Below are 6061 nucleotides of genomic sequence, written 5' to 3'. Positions count from 1 at the left end.
AAGAAATAACTGTTAAAGAGAGTAGCCTTTTCTTTAGCAGTGGAAGCGGTTACACCATTGGTATCACTGATGACCTGGGGCAAGGATTTTGATCTGGTTTTGGATCTAAAAATGACCAAAAACGTTTTGGATTTTCCAGAAGCGTAGACCCAAAATCATCAATGAACTGGTCATATTTAACAGCAATCAGATTTTTCAGGCGATTACGAAGTTTCCGAAACTTTGACCAGTGATGCTCAGAATTTGATTTCTGTGCTCGCTTCCAGGCTGTGAACTTACTTTTCTGTAAATGACGAACTTCAGAATCAATCCAGTCTGGAGTAGTGCTATCCTTGATTTTGATTTTAGGAATATGTTTGTCAAGAACATTTGTAAAAATTGTTTTAAAATTTGACCAAGCAGTATCAACAGTGCCAGCACTGTAAACACAATCAAATAAGTCAGCATTATCCATCTCATGTCTAACATCATTAAAATTTGCTTTCTTGAAATTATACACTTTACGACAAATTTTTTTAAGTCTTTCAACTTTGGTTAAAATACGAAATTCTAAAAGTTTGTGATCAGTAGGAAACGTTTCACTCGAGAGAACCACAGTTGATAACCTATCAGGAGATGTAGTTAGTACAAGATCAAGAATATTTTTACATGCATCACGGGATGGAATAAAATTAAGCTGGGTCAGTAAAGAAGAATTTATGACATCACAGAAAGACAGTTCAGCAGGGGGTACATTATTCATATTTCTGCAGCCATCGATCTTGGGCAAGTTGAAGTCACCAATAACATGGAACTGATCAAATTCAGAGGCAACTTTGGACAAAACAAGCTGCAGATTTTGAACAAATGCATCCACACAACCATCTGGCTCTCTGTAACATAATACAATGACCATTTTTTTACACTTGGTAGGTCTTATTTCCAACACCATGATTTCCTCATTATCAGGTTCAAGATCTGGTCTATGTAGCGACATAATATTATTTTTTATTGCACATAAGAGACCACCACCTCTGGTCTTCCAATGATTAGATCTGTCTTTACGGTACAAAATATAGTCCGAATCAGAGAGTTCAGCATCATTAACATTGCTGTTCAGCCATGTTTCCGTGGTACATATAATGTCATAGAGTTTTTTTTGATTGAATTGCACAGTAATCCCTGATTTTATTTATACGTTTCTTTTTTCTTATGGTTTTAATACTACGTGCATTTAAATATAAAATGTCAATCCCAGTCCCACGTTGAGATCCATCGTCAGGTAAATTAAATGAAAATTCATCGGAGGAAAGTCCGTCATCACTCGTCTGACTATCAAAGCTCAAGTTCAAATCTGAGAAATGGGTAGGTCCCGGGTTCAAATTGATGTCACCAGCCAGTAAGTTGACTATAATGAACAGGGGGGAGTTTACCCCTTGGGTAGCCAAGAAACGGTGTAGAACTAACCTTCAGTCCTCTACCCTGATGAGGATTCAATGCACAACTGAATGAAATGGTATAAGCTTCAGATAATGTTGGTATGTGTGCATCAAACGTAGAAAAATATGGGTTCTTGATTGGGTTGAATGTTGTGTCGAAGAATGGAATTAGTCTACCGTTGTAATTCAGGCTCTCAGAATGAAGTACTTGTAGCTCAGATGTTACACATGTTTGTATACGATGGCAGATTGTAAATAAACCAAGAAATAGCAAAAAGTACAAACTTGGAGGAGTAGCCTTAGAAGTCATTTTAATAAGCTAATGTTGAGTTGGCAGACCAGCTGCAGCTTAAAAAAGTTTGGTAGTAATCTTAGTTCAATGAGGAACAGAATTCAGCAGTCATGTAAGCTTAAAAATGTTCAAGGTTGCAGAATTTTGATACCTTGATTCAGTTGAGTCTTGGAACTTATCCCAGAAATCCAGATTTCACAGATGACAAGAAGGTACACTATTATAAGATGATAAAACAGCTACACACCACTAGATGATAAAAATTACTGGAAAATATGGTAAAAAACACCAAAAAAGTTGGAGTGAGCCAGAAACATGTCTCACAGTACAGAACCCAATCAAAAAAAAAAGCGCTTGTCCGTTCATGGTCAAATAACCCTATGATAGATTTAGAAATATTAAATGAAATTTAATGAAGTAGTGTTTGCAGAACGAAAATTTAATAATATCTGTGTTTTTCACCTCCAGCATCTCGAATGCCCTATCTCGAATGCCCTATTTTTCCCCTTTGGTATTGTAAAATGTAAAGCTTTCCGCATCCATACACATGATTCAACTTCATGAGTCTTTAAGAACAGTAAATAATACTGTTTTAAATCCGCAAAAAAGTACTTTTTGCGATTTTAAATATTGGAATGGATTTATTGGGTTGAAGCTGTGGTGGCTTTGAGACGAAGTGTTAAATTAAGACGGCCTAAGCAAAACACATGCACCCTTTTCCGTAATATAAAAGGGGAAACATATCGTGTAACCAGTACCCCAGCTTTAAATACAATCAGCTCCCTAACAGTAACATACCAATGCTACCCCCCTAATTATACACATTCATTTCTGTATCTGTTCAAGTTTTGATGTCATATCATTTATTGGCATATACGTATAAATATACATGACTCTCTTATTAAATCATTAGTCGTACTAATTTACCTCATGTAGAGAATAAAACATGGCACGAAATGATTTGATATTTGATGGTAATTAAAAATCGTGAATGAGGAATTTATATATCTGTTACGAGCCTCTGTGAAAAGGTCATCAGCTGTCTTCCCAGTTTATATATCTCTGTGCTGCAGCTATATTTCTAATTGATTAGTTGTTTGATTTTGATTTATACTAAAAAAGAGCAAAATTTTCGCATTAATCAAGCATATTTTTTTTTTCTTTTGACATAGTATGTCAGGCAAAATGCCTTTTATTCACATTAAATACACTATAAATATTATAACAACAAAAGTTATTGCACTGCACATAATCCATATAGTAGATGTTATAAAACAAATTTACATACATGTATATAATAAGAAAATCAAACAAATAATTTAAGCAAAATGACAGAGCCAAGAACAGGCACGGAAGTCATCCAAGTAACTGTTCATCTGCGATCAACTAGCTAAAGTCATCGCAGACCAAACCTCTCATACGAAGTTCCTGCCTAAAGAGGAACAGAAGACAAGGATGATCCCCGTATCTGTATTTGCCAATGCACATTTTGCCAACACATATAACATAATTGATATATTTTGACCGATCACTGGTAATGTCATTATGATAATTAAATAAAACATTTTCAACAGAAAGCCTAAAGTTCTTACCAAGCCTTTGTGTAATAACCCTGTTAGCAAATTCCCAAATAGGAGTGGTCTTATTACAATGAAAAAAGAAGTGCTCTGGATGATCAACAGCATTACAGGAATTGCACAAATTTGTATCTTCTTTCCCCATTTTACATAATAAAACTTTTGTAGGATAAATGTTATGAATAATTTTCCAATTAAGTGAAATAAGTCTGGCCTCACTGGTACAACATGGTATTGAACCCCAAATCTTTTCCCAATCAAAATTGTAATTGGGGAATCTTCTACACCAATAGTTCATACAAATTGGTGGAACATAAATCTTATCAACCATGGCATGTCTAAAAAACTTTGAAGAACAGGCTTCTATAGGGACTGCATTAAAGACAATTGATTCAGTCCTAATTTGGTCTAGAATTGGTGCATTCTTCCAATCATTCGGCAGAGCATTGCAAAGAGCCAAATACTGAAAAAGAATGTTGCCAGTGCGTGGAATGCGGTGCCTAAAATACTCAAGTGAGTAGATTGAACCATCATCATCAAAAAGATCTTTTATAAAAATAAATAAGCCAGCTTCAATCCAGTCTCTATAGAAAAGTGTTTTCTTGTTAACAGTTACAGCATCATTGTTCCAAATGATTTGATTGTAGTAATCAGATATGTCAGCTTTATTTGAAGTACATTTAGTATTGAACCAGACTTTAAACATGTTGTTATAAAAAACAGGAAAGGTGTCAATAACATTCTTGCATACAGTGTTGATTTGGTTGAAGCTACAATTACAATTAAACACATTCATACCCAAACCAAACTTGTTGACATAGTAAAGTGGAATGTTCTTCCAGCAAGCAGGACTAGAATTGTTTAGTTTTTTGATCCAAGACATCTTTAAAGCATTGAAAAACATCTCAACCTGAAATATGTTTATACCACCTCTTTCATAATCTGCAATAATGGTGTTCCGCTTCACCGCTTCCACTCTATTCCAAATAAATTTAAAAACATAGTGTTTAATTTCTTTACAACTCTCTCAGGAAGGTCTACAACTGGAGCAATGTATGAAAGTTGTGAAGCCAACAATGTTTTCACGATCAAGTTTCTACCAACCATTGATAGGCCTCGCATCTTCCATGCACGGATTGAACACTCGATCTTATTCATTTTATCCTCCCAATTACAAGACAAATGATTTATTGTGATACTTGGGAGAAATACACACCAAGGATTTTAACAGTGTTATTTGGCGCTAATTTCCAGTTAACATTTCCGATGCCGAAATTATTATTTTCAAGGACCCAATCCATACGGCATCACTTTTGGCATGATTTACTGAAAGACCAGATAATCTTGAAAAGTTATCAAAAACAACCATAACCGTTTTAACACATTCAGGGTCTTTACCAAAATGGTAGTATCATCTGCAAAAGTAGAGATGCGAATTTCTTTACGCTCATAGTTCTCAAATGGTAAAGTAATACCCTGGATTTGCTTGGATTGACGAATTTTACAAGCGAGCAACTCCACACTAAGGACGAAGATCAAAGGCGAAATCGGACAACCCTGACGTACGCCACAATTTACATCAAAGGAACTTGAGATGTGACCATTATTAATAATACAATTAGTGGTATTGGACAAAATAACTGAAATCCATTTTCTGAACATTGAACCAAAATTCAATTTTCTGAGCGCATAAAATATAAAGTCACGTTCTATACTGTCGAATGCTTTTTTAAAATCAATACACATCATAACACCAGGTAAATTATTATTATCAACATATCTTAAAACATCTTCAATAAGGCGGATATTTTCGTGTATACTTCTACCCTTAACATAACCATTCTGATCAGTATTCACAACAGACTGAAGAATGTTTTTAATACGAGCAGCCAATGCTTTAGTGGCTATCTTATAATCAATATTCAACAAAGCAATTGGACGCCAGTTATTAAGGCTAGCTTCAGACTCCGTATTGTACGTACAATATTGTATGTACAATACTTTTCGTGACGTCAAAAAGTATTACACGTGCAATAAATATACGTGCCACGACGAGTTGAATCAGATTAAATAACGCGCTATAACCCTGACGGTTCATTGTTTGCTAAATCCAAGCGAGGTCACCAGAAAATCTATGCAAGAGAAATTTCTACTGCTGCTGATGAAAAATCATAGAGTGCGTTTGGAGGTTCTTTCTGCACTTTACCAGTAGCCTAATAAATTCATAAAACAATAAAAATCAAATAAAGATTTAGCGCAAATGTTTTTACTCACTGCTCATCTGATCCACTTTCCCAGGAAACTAAATAGCGATACTCCTTAGTTTTTCCCTGACTTTCCAGACATAATTATGAGTAAACATCAAATTTAATGTTTACAAAACAATCAAATATATATACATTCTTTTGCATTTTGTACATAAATATTGATATCAATAATGTAGGCCTACAAACATTAAAAAAAGGGGCCTAAGAGTATGACTATTTTTAATCATATACTAATTCCGCCATGCCCAAACATATCTTATTATGAAATCGTGTAATGGAAGTGGAACCCAAATTCCAATCAAAAATAAAAACAAATTTGTTATCAAATACACTAGGCCTATACATTGTATTATAGGAATTTAATAGATGGTTCATTTTAATAAATAAATAGATTAACACGGGTAATGGACACGAAATATTTGGCAATACCGGATTTACCAGAGAGCCAGTGGATAAAGAAATTAATTAAAATTAAAACAAATTAAATGAGAAAATGAAAGCAAGGAC

Source organism: Amphiura filiformis, chromosome 7 (genome assembly GCF_039555335.1).
Source record: "Amphiura filiformis chromosome 7, Afil_fr2py, whole genome shotgun sequence".
In the NCBI taxonomy this organism is placed as follows: domain Eukaryota; kingdom Metazoa; phylum Echinodermata; class Ophiuroidea; order Amphilepidida; family Amphiuridae; genus Amphiura; species Amphiura filiformis.
The sequence above is the reverse complement of the archived record's forward strand: the minus strand, read 5'-3'. Positions refer to the sequence as shown.